This window comes from Oryctolagus cuniculus, chromosome 3 (genome assembly GCF_964237555.1).
Source record: "Oryctolagus cuniculus chromosome 3, mOryCun1.1, whole genome shotgun sequence".
Taxonomy (NCBI): Eukaryota; Metazoa; Chordata; class Mammalia; order Lagomorpha; family Leporidae; genus Oryctolagus; species Oryctolagus cuniculus.
In genome coordinates this window covers 110,121,226-110,137,402 of record NC_091434.1, presented here as the reverse complement: position 1 = coordinate 110,137,402, position 16,177 = coordinate 110,121,226, and the positions used below count along the sequence as shown (strand labels likewise).

Genomic DNA, 16,177 nt, shown 5'->3' with positions numbered 1-16,177 from the left:
TTACACATGTCCAAAATGGCACCTACCCTCTCTCAGCTTGTTATAGCACACTGATGCAGGGTAGTAAGGGAGAGAGAAACGTGCCCTTTGTTTTTTCTCCTCTAGTTTGGCAGGTAATTGTTCCCCACAAGGCTCCCAGCTGGACTCACACCAGGCTCTTCCCACAGCTTTAATGCCAGTGGCTTGGGCTGCTGTACTTTGGACTCAACAGAACTGTTGCTGAGGCTCTCTGCTGCTGGGGTTCTGAGTTGTGTGTGTTCACACCCTTCACATAGTTCCACAGTGTCCCTCTAATTTGCTTGGAGTTTCCTTTGCCATTTTCTCCTTAACACTTCCCTGAGATTGCACTCTCTCCACTTTTTAAAAAATCTTCCCCTAGACTAGAGCAGTGAGCTTCCTTCCTGTTGTGACATCTTGGATCTCCTACCCCCATGTTTATTGCAGCTCAATTCACAATTGTTAAGATATGAAATCAATGCATATATCCATCAATTGATGACTGTATAATGAAAATATGGTATATAGACATTATGGAATACTATTCAGCCATAAAAAAGAATGAAATCTTATCTTTTGCAACGAAATGGATGTAACTGGAAACCATTATGTATACTGAAAGAAGCAGTCCCAAAAAAGACAACTATCATGTTTTTCCTGATATATGGTAGTTAATATAGAATATAAAAAATATATAGGAATGTAACAGACATCTTATGATTCGATTGTTGTTTTTATAGCCCTTGTTTACATTCCTGTGAATGATGGTCTTTCTACTTTTTACCAGTTGAATATTATGGTTAGTGGTGCAGTAAGCCTGTAATTATATAGTGGACTGAAATTATGTATTTGCAAAAACTAATTAAAAAGGAAAGGAAGAAAGGAGGGGAATTGAGGAGAAGAGGAAATTATGGTTATCTTCTTAGAACTGTACTTATAAAATCTGTTCTCTTTATATTAATTAACTCAAAAAGAAAAAAACAGAAAATGTTATAACAAAAACTCAAAGAAAAATAAGAAAGGAAGGAGGAATGAGGATGGGAATATAGGAAGGAAGAAGGATGGAAACTATGTTCTTAAATCTAAATATATGAAAAACATGAAATATGTCCCCTTTATAGAAACAAATTTTAAAAAACTTAAGAAAGAAATTAAAAAAAAGAAAGTGATACAGGATAGAGTCTAGTTTTGGACTCCTTTATAATCACTATCAAACTTGTTATTTGCATAGACTTTTTCATGTGTTTCTCATTTACTTTAATAATTATCTGAAAAACAGCAACAGTTCTCTATTAAGTTGTTATAGCATATTTTTAAGAGATAATCAAAAGAGAAAGGCTCCACAATTTTTCTTAGCCTGATTAAAATATCTCAGAGTCTTGACAGCTATTTTTTGTAGTTTAAAATGATACATGTCATATAATGGCGCATATGCCCATTTCATTCCTCTCTAAATCCAAGGTCAATTATTCAATATGCCTTTATGAGTATTAAAATTATGAGTTCCCACCCATAGGCCTTATTATAACCAAGCAGATTTGATCATTATCATGAAACATTTTCCAGTGTCTTCATTATTACTCTAAATTCACCATCTATACATTTACCACTGGGCCCTGTATATCACATCCACTGCTCAGACTATTCTATCCAGTGGAACAATCACATCGAGAATGATCAACATAATGATGATTCTCCATTTGGCCCCATTTCCAAACTATTTCTCTTCTTGTTTTCCATGGATTTTTTTATTCAAATTCTAATCAGAGGCTTTAAGATTCCTTCAGATCTACCAAATGTTCATCTCACCACTTCTACTGCCCTCATTCTCTCCCCATACCACAAAACACACATGAAAATATGAAGCAAGGGGAATAACGGACCCACATTGCACTTTGAGAAACAAAGTTAATAATTTTTTTCCTACATTAAAACAGAACTTAGGGGCCGGCGCCGCGGCTCACTAGGCTAATCCTCTGCCTAGTGGCGCCGGCACACCGGGTTCTAGTCCCGGTCAGGGCGCCGGATTCTGTCCCGGTTGCCCCTCTTCCAGGCCAGCTCTCTGCTGTGGCCAGGGAGTGCAGTGGAGGATGGCCCAAGTGCTTGGGCCCTGCACCCCATGGGAGACCAGGAGAAGCACCTGGCTCCTGCTATTGGATCAGCGCGGTGTGCCGGCCACGGCGGCCATTGGAGGGTGAACCAACGGCAAAAGGAAGACCTTTCTCTCTGTCTCTCTCTCTCACTGTCCACTCTGCCTGTAAAAAAAAAAAAACACACAGAACTTAGTGGCCAGTGCTGTGGCTTAGTGGGTTAAGCCACCACTTGCAGTGCTGGCATCCCATATGGGCAAAGTCCTAGCTGTGCCACTTCTAATCCAGCTCCCTGCTAATGCAGCCTGGATAGCAGCAGAGGACAGCCCAAGTGCTTGGGTCCATGCAACCATGTGGGAGGCCTTGAAGAAACTCCTGGCTCCTGGCTTTGGATCAACCCAGCTCCAGCCATTGTGGCCATTTGGGGAGTGACCCAGCAGGTGGAAGACTTCTTTCTGTCTCTGCCTTTCTCTGTAATTCTGCCTTTCAAATAAATAAATAAATAAATCTTAAAAAACACAGAACTTAAACCTCTTATATGCTTTAAATCCTTACAAATAGCTTACTGGAAGTCTTAACTTCACAGGCATTACATCTTCTATTGGCCATAGTTAGATGTAAATAAATGCACCATAAAATCAGTCAAAGCAAAAATATATCATAACTTGTTTTTCCAAACCACAGAGCTGAGGAGAAGATGGAAATTCACTAAATCAAACAACACTAAAAGGAATAAACACCCAGGTTCTGTACCCTCTGAGGGATAGTATACCACCCTACTTATTTAGTTCTCTTCTCATTTATTGTTTCGTGATCAATTATATCACTACTTGTGATCCCAGGAGACGAGCCACAACAAGTGAAAAATTAAGATTGGGATCTCTGCTGCCGGAGACCAGCTCCAGCCAGTCCAGGGGCCCCAAGGTGTGAGAGCTGTCGGCACTCAAAGAAATGAGAGACACTCAGAGCAAGGCTGATGGCATGGCTCTAACTCTCGAGCATCAGACTTTATTTTTATATCATAAGTCACATAATGATTCTTTTTTCTCACAATAACAAGTCTGTTGTCCATTTTTTCTAATTACATTTTTTTTTTTTATTTTCAAGGGCATATTCAGAGCACGGGTTACAATCACAGACAGGTGGGAGATAACAGGCTGCCCACATAAGCCAAGGCCTGCAGTTCTGTCAAGCTATGCAGAAATTGGCTATACAAGCTAGAATAGTACCTTCCTAATCTAATCTTACTAGAAGCCCCAAGTTCAAAGCAGGCCCTTTTTAAAATGTATCTCCTCTTTGCAGTTCTTTCTGTAATTCTTGAATTTCTTTATTGTACTTATTTAAGGGATCCCTGAGATCTATTCTACAGTTTTGATATCCTAACCACTGTTGTATTTGTAGCATATATTGAATTAAAGCTTTAATAACATTAATCTTTATTCTAGTGGGAAATATATACCAGAGAGCCTGTTGCCTTTTAATTCTTTTCCACAAACAGCTCAACCTTGCGTAAGGCATTAACCCCTTCTCCTATACTAGCATTTGATTTGATCAGAATTCTACAAAGCAATGGACATTTTGGGGATAATGAGACTAAGCATTTTCCCTAAAATTAGGAATACAGCAATCATTAGTGGGACTACCAGGAAGTTCTAGCTTTCTTATGCAGAGTGTAGTTCCCAACAAACCTAAAACCACCAAGAGGGCTGCAGCTGTCCTCACACCTTGCTGAGACAGACCTTCTGCTATGACCTTGCCAGCCAGCCAAAGTTGCCTTGGCCTCGTGACTCTGCCACAGACTAGAAGTTTCCTATTAAATTTTCATCACTTCTTCAATTTATCACTAGCAAAGCTTCAATATGGCAGGGTAGCAATCTATACAACTCCAGGAGAACAAGGCCCAGACCCCACTGCAGAAGGAACGACAACTGAGATGTAAGCAGGAGGCCTTGCCATTGAGTGCAGCTTCCAGGTATGCTCCTACAGGTGTCTGAGTTGTTAGGTACCCTTTTATGCTCCCTCTCCCTCATCCTGCTGTCTCTCCATCAGCTATAATGTGACAAGTAGTGACCTTGAGAGTAGAGGCCATGTAAGAATGGCAGATAGGATGTAAGCTCCCAGATGACACTGGACATCAGCTCTGCACTGCCTTTCCCTAGAGCTCATGTTACCTAAGAGGACAAAGAAACCCTTTCTTTTATAAGCCATGATCTTTAAGGTATTTTACTTACAGGTATATACAATCCCCATTTGATATAATAGCCATCTTATTTAGTGAATTTGAAGGAGGCTGTCATCCCAGATCAGTAATATGTCAATCTTAAACTGCTTTTTTCTAGTAACAATAGGTTGCATAAAGCAAACCTAAAAAATAAAAATTATTTTTATTTAATTGGCCTTTTAGTTTTTTTTTTTTAAATAAGTATTTTCCAGAAAGTTTGGCCAAAAGGAAAGTAAAATTTGCCAGCCCACATAGGTGTCAAACCCACAAATTTTACTGCATTCTTCTCAGCAGCCATATAGATGCTTACAAAAGTCAGGACAGTTGGGTAAGTCATTACTGTAACATAATCTCTGTGTTTCAATTTCTACACTATCCAACCAGAGTCTTTCATTAACTACTCTCGACATGTGAGCTTAATCTCTAATGTGCAGCACTGATAGCAGAGAGGCCCCAGGTAAGAGTAGGCACTTAGGACAATGATGCATCAATGCATCGTATTTCAAACAAAAAGAGGCCTTGATTTCAGGAGAGCAGCATGTGATGAGAAGAGAGATTCCATCTGACAAAGCGGTTCCCCTGTGGCCTGCCTGGTGGCAAGGGAAATTGGATTAAATTGTTTCTGATGACCACATCTATGCTAAGATTTCAATGACCTTTATTAACTTTCATTAATCATATAATCATCTTCCTATTTTGTAACTGAATTTAGAGCCTTTTAAGATAATAACTTGCAAAGTCTGTAGAGCTTTAGTTAAAATATGACCTAAAAGAGTCACTGCTTCTGTTGGTTAAGTATCAAATCCTGCCACTGAGAATTATTTCCCATTTGATGTGAAGAGAAAGATGTCCACAAAAACACCGAGGCCATGGCTGAGGCAGAATGGCAATGTACCATAATTTGCCTATTTCAAAATAGGATGCTTACTAAAGAATCTGTAGCTAGCTCAAGGACAAGTACAAAATATTTAAGATGAGTAGATAAATTTTAAAGTAACTGTTTTTAGATATTCTGAAGGAACAAAATCTTCTGGAAACTATTTCATTCAGAACAGTCAATAATACAGATCAAAGATAACACTCATGAGTCGCCAAGTGGGGAGAGGTGTTAAGGCCACTCAATAGCATTCATTTGTGTAATTTGTAGAAGGAAATGCAAAAATCCATTCTTAAAGGGGTCAGTTTCTCCCCTCTTAATGTTTTTAAAAATTAAAATCATCATTAACTCCATGTTTTTTGTTCATGCTATGCATAATTACTGGTTGTGCCAAGAAAATTACACAGCTTGAAATGTCTGACAATTCTGCCACACAAAAATTATACCTGGTTTTCTTCTTTCCCTTTTGCTTACATCTGTGTGAATGTGTATGTTCTTTCTGTCACTACTTCCTATTATTTGCCCTTAGTGTTAATGTGTCTGATCTCTTAAACTGCAGCCAGTAACTCTGTTATACAGAGCTTGGTTGGCAACTGCAACCATACCTGGAGGCTACCTTAAAAATTCTACATTCCATGAACATTAACAATTTTTGTTCCAATAAGCTAAACAAACGGAATGCAGGAGAGATTCTACTGAGTTTGGAATCGACCCATCTGATGCTGCTGGACTAGATGTTGAAGGCTGCTAACGAGAGTTACAATTATCGCATTAGTGGAAATGTACTAGTTGTCAGGGCAGAGAAGAGGGAACTAGTATTAATCATGGAGTTAATCACAGCATGGAACTCTTTCAATGACAGCAATGTCCTTTGCTCCCATGAAAGTCCCTGCCCCTTATAAAGGCCACATCCTCAGCATCACGTGTAATTGTCAAAGGTGAGCAGCATTATGTACTGGGCACCAGATGTTTCAGTAGTGCAGAGCCACTGAGGACCTGAGTGACTACACCTGCCCGACTTACACTCAACCCGAACAGCTTCGCAGTATGGGGCGGGAGGTAGGTTCTTCCCTATCCCCACACTGCACACCTATTTCCAAATACACAGGAGGACACTGAAGTCTTTGGATTCTGAGCATCACCTTGATAAAATGATCACATGGTAAAAATAAGCCCCCAGGAAATAAAGTGAGATTCTTGTTGTTATATACGTATTCAAATATGTTTTCCTGATTACAACAGGGCTGCACTGCAAAGGACTGTAGGAGCTGAAGAGAAAGCTAAAAAGGAATATCAGGGTTTGACAACACAAGTATAACCTGTTCAACTGCCAAACTGATGTGGACATTATCAGCTAGTTTGCAAGAATTTAATCTATGCACAGACGTCAAATTAGAAAACCCTTACAAGGACTTCCTACAACTGATAAGAGAGTACTTCAGAAAGTTAATGGAAAATGGAATTAAAAGATAAGCTTGTTTTGGTGAAAGAACTATTTGAAATTCATGTATAGGTTTTCCATAATCTGCATTTCCAATGAACTTTTTGGATATTCTTTATGGATTTCAAAACCTTTTTTGCACCAAAATAAATTTATCTTTCAATTCCATTTTCCATGAACTTTCTGAAGTTCCCTCATACCAACTTTCCCTAAGAAAGACTTGAGTCTCTTCCTGCCTTGTTGAAATCTACATATACATGTCTTCCATCTCCTACACTCTCCTAAGCTTTATTGGAGTTTCTGCAGTTCTGTGTTCTCTTCTTTCTGGTGTTGGCTCATGTAAAGAACTAACACAAATCCCTGGTCAACAGTAGCGGCAACACTTGGCCTCTGGCAAAGAAAACATTTGCTAGCATTTTCCCTCACAATGCCAAAATCTATGTATTATTTATATATTTCTCCCAAATTGAGACATGAGCCTAAGCAAGAATTCATGAACTAACCATTTGTCTCTTTGCCTTGTATGAATATAAACGGTTCCTGTGAAACCCCAGTCAGAGAAAGAGTAATTTAGCCCAGACCTTTCTTTCACCAATAGTTCCATATTTAGACTTACAGTGTTATCTCCAAGAGAAATTATGCCTACATGTAGAGACATGTCGGTAAGGACGGATAGAATATCACAGAGATGATTCAACTTTAGTTGTTAGGCAGAAATGATTAACATGCATCACAATTTTAAAATCTGTGTGGCATTTCTACATTCTTTAAATGTATTGGGATCTTCAAATATTGGAATGGCCCAGATTTCGCTGACCTCCTGAAGGCCTTCAGTGGTATAGTAGTCATTGCAGACAGCCTTCTACATGCATCATGAAACACATATTTAGCTCCCCATCACCTAGTGAAGGGGTAAGTTAACAAATACATGAGTGCCCACCATCTGCTCAAATACATGAGCTTTACACATTCACTTAGAAGGTATTTACCTGCAATAGTACTCAACTATGCATAGGTCTATATCCAATGAAAGTTTTCCTGATTTAAGTATCAAGCTCAGTGTCATAGCTGTTTGATAATTTAAAATATTTATAATTTCATGGGAAAAAAGACAATATGGCAAGATGGGAAAAAAAACCCCTCACATCAGTTCATTATGCCTTTGCAAGTTAATTAGTGCTATTTTTGGCTAATGCCTAGTTTTATGATTTTAGATTGTACGTAGGCCCCATTTTCCTTTCTACCTTTCTAACACTAACAAGGAAATTAGCTCATAGATATTCACCACCTAATATGATTCTATGGTTGGTTATATATTTTGTCATTCAGCAAAAACTCTAAATTGCTCACTTACTGAGCTGAATCACATGCTGAAATACAATCATTTGTGAATTATTGTATTGCTGGAGGTCTGCTTACAGCTATCTGATTTTAGAATTAAAGGCAGAATAAATCTTAAAAGGAAAGGCAATATATTTTAATTTTATGCATATTACCTATTTGAGCAATATATTCAAACACTGGTTTTGCTATAAATATTAAAGGGAGTTCAGAAACACTCACCAATATATTTCATATTACAATCTTAAATACACTTTTTAGGACAGAATAATTGTAGCCCATTTACTAGACTAATACTTAACATGAGCAGATGCATATAATGCTTATAAAACCACAAAAGCAGTCATTTAAGTTCTAACTAGAATTATCATACACAAAGTATAAACTATAATTTTATTTTTTTCTTTAACCAATAGAAATAGCACCCAAATAAATTAATAGCTGAGAAATCAAATCTTGAGAAAAATAACATTTTTATTAAAGGGGAAAAAAACCCTCCTTGTAGATATTTTTACACCTAGAATATCTCACTTACAAAATAATTAATATTTAAAGTCACAACAATTTTCCAAATTAAGCTAAAATACAGAATTTATAATATTTAAGATACATCAGAGCACTGTTTATACTTTTCAGAGAAAAACAAAGCTACTTCTTTTGATATGGAAAAAAACTAAATTATTTTTAATTATTTTTTTTTTGACAGGCAGAGTGGACAGTGAGAGAGAGAGACAGAGAGAAAGGTCTTCCTTTTGCCGTTGGTTCACCCTCCAATGGCCACCGCAGCCAGTGTGCTGCAGCCGGCACACCGCACTGATCCGATGGCAGGAGCCAGGTGCTTCTCCTGGTCTCCCATGGGGTGCAGGGCCCAAGCACTTGGGCCATCCTCCACTGCACTCCCGGGCCACAGCAGAGAGCTGGCCTGAAAGAGGGGCAACCGGGACAGAATCCGGCACCCCGACCGGGACTAGAACCCGGTGTGCTGGCGCCGCAAGGCAGAGGATTAGCCTAGTGAGCCGCGGCGCCGGCCTTAATTGGGTTTTAAAGAGAAGGGGTCTAAGTGTCTCTCCAGTTAGTCCAGAGAAAATCTAATTAATGTCCTTTTTGCACATTCACAAAGCACTAAATTTCATAGCAGCAAAAGGAAGAGTGCATGGGGGTGAAGGAATGATGACAGCCAGGTCTTTGGCAATCTTCATGTTGTGCACATTCAGAAGGACTTCCAAAAGTAACCATTATTAATTTTTGGTAGATGCAGATATGGATAACTTCCCCCATTCACCTATATTTTATTCCATTTTATGAGTTATGTAAATTGAATGGAATTTTTTTTTCTAGGAGTTCCAGTTAGTTCTTTTTCAACTCTCCTTGATATTCTTGTTTTGTAGCTTACTTGGTTTTGTTCCTAATTTCAAGTTTCTTATTATTTTAAAATAATGTATTAGTATAGTTAGGGTAAAGCCAAGCTTCAGCAATCCAATACACAGCAGTAATGAACTAAGAGGTTTATTATGTCTCTGGCATCTTATCTCAATGTGAACAGTCCAGGTTAGTGCCTATTCGGAGTCCCGGGCCCCATTCACACCATTGTTCCACCATGCTCTAGGACACTATCGACACATGTAAAGTTGGGTTAATGCCATCTGGGCTCCAGCAAAGTGTGAAAGGCCAAGACAGGACAATGACATATCACCCAATCACATTCCATTTGTGAGTACCTAATTACATGGCTACATCTCACCAAAAAGGGAACCAGCAAATGTAGAGTTGAGCAGTCATACAACCTATAATTCCAATATTGTGAAGTAGGTAAAAATTTATTTTATGGACAGCTGGTCATCTCAACCACAACCTGAAATATTGAGATTTTGTATAGATTCTATTATATCAAATACTCTATTATTCTGACTCTATTGTTTATCTTTTCTGTTGTTTTTCACTTAACATGTTTTCCTTTATGTCTAGTGATTTTTGATCATCAGTTCATGTTCACATACTAGGGGAATATATGGTACATGTCCTATGAAGCCTTTGAGGTTGCATTCTTTCAGAGAGGGAACATATTTACTTTTCATACCAATGCTAAAATTTTCTTAGCTAAATTGTTTGCTTAAGTTCTGGTTGGCCTTCTAGGTAAGGTTCCTTGGCATTGTACCAAATTCCAGCTCTCACCATTCTGATATTGTAGTCCTGTCAGGTCTCACCTTGATGGTCCTGAGCACTCATCTGCAGGTCACATTATACATGAAAACTGTCAGAGTGCAAGCCTGATGGATTGGCATAGACATTCAGATATGTTGGTGCCCATTTAGCCTTTGCATTTCTATTATTACCAAATTCTTGGTTTATAAAGATCCAGCTTTGCAATGTATTTAAAATTGGAGGGTTTTGTTCATTTGTTTTATGACTTAACCAGTATTCTAGTTTTCTTATCAGGAAGATTAGGGCTTCCACTCTAATATACCATTAAACATGGAAGCTTGAAATGTGATTTTACCAACAGTTATGAAAATGACTTAAGAGAGATCATCAAAAAAACATGAGAGTTAGAATCACAAACCTAGGGTTCACTCCTGATTCTTATCTGTTGTGTGACCACACTCAGAACTCTGACTTCTTCATCTGTAAAATAGGGAAAACAATAGCCATCTTACTCATTTCAGTGAGTTATGATGATCACATGGTAAGAAGAGTTGCAAATTCTCAAACGGTATTGCCAGTTGAATAAAGACTAAGAGGAACCTCATAAGCACAGAATACCCATATATCAATAAGTTCAGATATGTTACAACAGAATGATATATAAAGCCCTTTTCTTGCTATCTTCCACAGGCCCCACCCCTGCTGAGCCAGCCCTCTAGTTATTGGTTTCACCTGTGAGCAGTTGGCTGCCACTGCTGACTCCACCAAATATCTTCTTTGTACTTCCATCTGCATTTTATGTGTACTCTGGAGCGTTTAGTTGCTAGTATCAACACTGGTGCACAGTCTAGCAACATTTATTGCTCCCCTGCTTGGCTTAATGTTTCTGACTTGGTACGATAATATTATTAATAGTCACAGGGTACAATAAAAGAAAATTAAGTGTTTATTTTGTTTAGGCTTTAGTCACTTTACCTACAGCCTTTTCCCATTACATTTGCACGTAAATGAGCATATGCTACATTTTTTAGATGCAAATCAGTTTTTAACTTTGTTAATCATATAATTTCCTTTCTGGTAGTCTTAAAAGCTGCTTTTGGTGTTACTCCAGATGCATGTATATTGGGGCAAATGAAGAAATGGCCATGTGGTAGATGTTTGCCCTTTTGTGATTTACTAAGAGTTGCTTCTGCAAAGAAACTGTATTTTAAAAGATCAGTGCTATTCCAAACATTTCTTTGCAATTCCAGGTGCATTTTTGTTCAATTTCAGGCTGAAGTCAATTGTTTAACTGCAGATAATTTTCTAATAGGCAGCTGGGAACAACTGCCATACAATGTAATCATATCATGAGAAACACTTCAGATAAATATATTAGAATCAAGTTGCAGCATTAAAGGCCCTCACTTCTCAGCAAGAGAAGTCCAAAGACCCGAGCCATATAAGTGGGCATCCAGTTCAACATTACTAGTTTATTGCACATTTTCTACCCTCTTCACCACCTCCTAGTCAATGTCTTAAATGAAGTGTTTGCTCTGCCTTAAAAAGGCGAATTAATATTTCACATGGCAAGAACTCCTTTACTCCTTGGTGGGATATTTCTAACTTGATTTATAGGATGGTGTTTAAATGTTTAAAAGCTTTTGTAAGGCAGGTTTTCAATCAATTAAAGAATTTAGTTTCCCTTGAGGTTCTAGCATCAGATATTATCTCAGAAGGCTTACTTCCAAAGATTTATAACTCAGTTTCTTTGTCATGCTAACTATATATTTTGGTGAGTATCCTGCTGACCAAATTTGGGGATTTCAGCTTAGCATCATCATGTGGAGTGACTACAGATAGCACTGTTGGGTCTGTATTTTCTGACTCCCTTTACTGGGCTCTGGGTCAGACAAGACTTCAGCCAGATCAGCTAGAGTACACATGAGACTTCTGAGGCATCTATGACTATCTCACAAGTGAAACAAACAGATAATTCTGAGCAGGAAGACAGAATATTTCATGAGAATCTGTATAAAATGAATTAGTGTTAAATCCAAAGCAGATAATTCTGAAAAATGTGAATTAACTTCAATATGATGCTTTATAATTTCAAAGGTACTTTTCCCAGTAATCCATTTCATCTTCACTACAAACTTTGGAGGTTGGCATCAGGATGATGAGGATTTTGTTCATGAAGAAACTGAGTCATGGAGATGTGAATAAACTGGAATACAATGCAAACTAATGTCTGCTGGCTTCAGGCCCAAACTCTTCCTTTCTCACCAAGCAACTTGGACATCCAATGGTAGGCAAAGCCAAGCCATATCTCAACTGTCTTCCCTTTAAACTTCAATGCATCTGATATATTCATCTATGGCATCTGCCAGTCACACTAGAATGTATCAAAAACTCACCCTTACTCTTGTCTCCTTCCCTAAGTTTTGGAATTTGATTACCAACAGGCAAATGTATCACTACCTATGCCACCTCTCCCCCTCAACAGTTATGAGGACCAATATAGCACAAAGTGTTCTTGAGGACTTTCTCTGGTTGGTTCTTCAATTTCTCCATAGTTTTCCCCCAAAACTCTACTTATAAAATCATATATTAATTGTGCTCTAAGCAACAATGTGTATTAGTGTTGACTTCATGCACCATTTTCAATAGAAAATGTCTTTCTCCCTCTCATAAAGTATTCCAAATACTATTAGAACAGGTATGGTAACTAGAATTCCTTAAACTTTGTATTCTTCCTAGGGAATATTACCCACCCTGCAAAGAACAAGACAGTGAAACACCATTCACAAAACAGTTCTATCTGCTGGACAAGCTTCATACAAGGGGTCTTCAGAATTCTCAGAGGAAACATATGTTATGCAAAAACTCTGAAAATAATTTATTCCAAAATAAACTTATCTTTTACTTCCACTTTCCATGAACTATTTGCAGTACTTTCATACCTTGCACCTCCATCCCATACACTATGTTCTGGCCACACTTTCCTAGACTATATCCTGTTTCCTATCTCCTAGCTTTTGTATTTGTTTGTGTAGGGCTGCCTCACTTCTAATTCACTGGTAAAGTCTCGTTCTTTTAGGTCAGTATGTAAAAAACACCTTGACCTTCTATACTCAACTCAGCTGTTTTTGGAGGATTGTTTCTGCTCCCAATTCACTCTCCCCAGAAAGATATTCCTTTATCTGCCTTACTCGCTTTGCTTGCAGGCCTGTCTCCACTTATGCTACACACTCTTTGACAGAACACTTTCATCTCTATTCCCAGCACCTAACATCATACTTAGGTATACAAATACTAAGCAAATATTTGTCAAGAAATGAAGAGAATAAATGAGTATGTAGAAGAATGGATTAAGTGGACATGGGAAAGATGAGCACAGGGGGTAGAAACTTGGATATCCCCTTGACACTGCCTTCACCTCTGTGTGGACTGGGGTTTCAATTTAAGAACAGCCCACACAACTCAGACCCTTCCTATCACTTCCCAGCAAAGCACAGTGCTTTCTGTGGGGTCAATGTGTTTAATCATAAACCGGGACTAATTACAGGTTGAGATGATTATATTATTTAATATTTACTTTTTAATACTTTTCTTTGGAAGAATATACATACAAAAAGCTGCATCCACTTAAACAATACAATTTGATCAGTCTCTTGAGGAGTATGCAGTGATATAAACCACAGCTGTAAATGTGATACAGAATATTTCAATCACTGTAAAAGATTCTTCATGTGCCTCTGATGGGCAAAGCCCCTTCATCTGCTCATGGACACTATCAGTGCATAACTTAGACAAATAGAACCATTAACACATATCTTCTGTTTCAGTCCTTTACTTTAGAGGAATGATTTTGTGATTCACATAATATTCTTTCACATTATAGAGAAATATTATTTTGTATGGCTGTGCTACATTTTCTATATCCATTTATTTGTTGATGGACATTTGAGGTGCATTCAATTTTGGCTATATTGAATAAATTGCTATAAAGTCGTTGTGAGTATTTATTCTCATTTCTTTTTGGAAATACCAAGGAATGTCATCACTGAATCACACGGAAAGTAAATTTCCAACTTTTTAAGAAAGAGTCAAGTAATTTCCCCAACTGGTAATGTGAGTACTATTTAATATATTTAAAGTCTCAGAATAGTACCTGGCACACAGGAAGTACTAAAATACAGTTGCTTCCCTCCCTATACCTGTGGGTTCTGTATCAGAGGATTCAACCAACCACAGACAAAAAAAAAAAAAAAAAAAAAAAAAAAACTAAAAAAAAAAAACCCTGGGTCGGTACTGAACATGTACCAATTTTTTCTTGTCATCAGTTCATAAATAATTCAGGAAATCAATGGTTTATTTAGCATCTCCATCATGTTAGGTTTTACAAGTATGTAGAAATAATTTAAAGTATACAGAAGGATGTGCATAGGTTATATGGCTATACTATACCATTCTCTATGAGGGACTTCACCAGGGATCCTAGAACCAATCCCCTATGGACATGAAAAGACAGCTTTATTGTTTTAGTTGTTCTAAGAATGTACCTCAAAAAATTCAGGGACATGGTCTGAAGTAAAATAAGCACATAAGGACCACATGTTTGATCTCACATGTAAAAGATTTAAAATAAAAACAGTCAATCTGCACTTAGAATAGTGACTGTCAGAAGTTGGGAAAGGTGGAGGGAGGAAGGATAGAGGGAAATTGGATAACTGGCACCAAAACATGGTCAGATAATAGCAACAAGTTCTATATGTGTGTTGCACAGCACATGGTGTCATAACTGCTCACATAATAATGTAATGTGTAGTAAATAAAGAACTAGAAGAGAGGAGCTGGCAGGCTCCACACACAAAGACAAGAATAATTTTTTAAATTCATGGATAAATGGAAGTAAAAGGCAAGTTTATTTGTTGCGAAAGCTTTTAGAATTCAATGCAGTTTTTCATACATGTGTTTTGCACAAACTTTTTGAACATTATTCATATGTTGTTGTTCTTCCTCTCCCTCTCCTTCTTCATCACCACCACCACCACCATCATCATCATCATCGTGGCATTCCATAGCAAATTCATGACTGCAATCATTGACCCTAAAAGCAACTCAACTCATTTGCCAGCTCTTTAATTTCTCTTCCAAAGAGTAAGGTCCTAAAAGTTGCACAAGCAATACTCTGTCTACCTTCCCACCCTTCCCTGGGCATGTTTCCCTACAGTCATGGCGTCAAATCAATTAGCTCCTCTACTCTTGTTGAGTGGCTCACCTGCATTTTTTTACAGATGTATTTGAATTTATTATAGTTTAAAATTAGCAATTTATATGCCTCCAGTAACTTGTCCTTCAGAGACAGAGAGAAGTCTGGAGCTCATCTCAGAAAAAAAGAAGAGACATTTCTCTCTAGTTACAGTTACTGCAGGCAGGCAAGGGCATCTCTTAACTGTGCTTGGTTGGAGGATAGCATCTATGAAGATGTTGCTCTGCTGCCCTTCTGCATCTGTTTCACCTAGACCATGGATACTTGTGCTGCATGGTCAACCTGGTTTCCTCTGAGGTTTCTGTTTCACAGACTAGCTCCTCTTCTGACAATCTAATACCTAAGGCATTGTTTATCAACTCATCAGGGGTCCCACTGCAATGCCTAGGAGATGACACAAGCTATCCACTACCTCTTCCTATAATTATCTTTCTTGAGTGTCCAACTTTGAAGGCCATAAGTAATGCTTTCATTTGAAATAGCTATTGGTAAGCAACTTATGTTTAATCTTTCCTTTTCATTTAAACTTCATGTTTATGCTTATGATGAAGAATGTTATTGAGTAGACTTCTAGAAGCAATTATTATAGAACAACATAAAAGAAAGTTAGTGTAACAAAGATAAAATCACCCATCATCTCATCTTAACTCCAACACTTCCACCATTTTAATGGACTTTTTATATGTAATTTTATTAGCTGTAACTATATTCTATACGAAATAGTGCATACCCTGAAATCTTGTTTCCATATTACAAATATGATTTTACATAATATAATACATAACTTACATGTATCATTTTTAATGCCTACATA

General features: G+C 37.7%; 1 protein-coding gene across 11 annotated transcripts in view; it reads right to left on the bottom strand.

The window, feature by feature from the left end:
• Positions 1–16,177, bottom strand: part of NCKAP5 (NCK associated protein 5) — a 1,120,879-nt gene that overhangs the window by 831,151 nt on the left and 273,551 nt on the right. The window contains exon 3 of one of the 11 annotated variants that reach the window (XM_070071010.1): positions 10,528–10,589. The exons of the other annotated variants lie outside the window; for them this stretch is intronic. The gene's annotated coding sequence lies outside the window, so the exon portion shown is untranslated. The remainder of the gene's footprint in view (positions 1–10,527; positions 10,590–16,177) is intronic. 11 annotated transcript variants of the gene reach the window in all.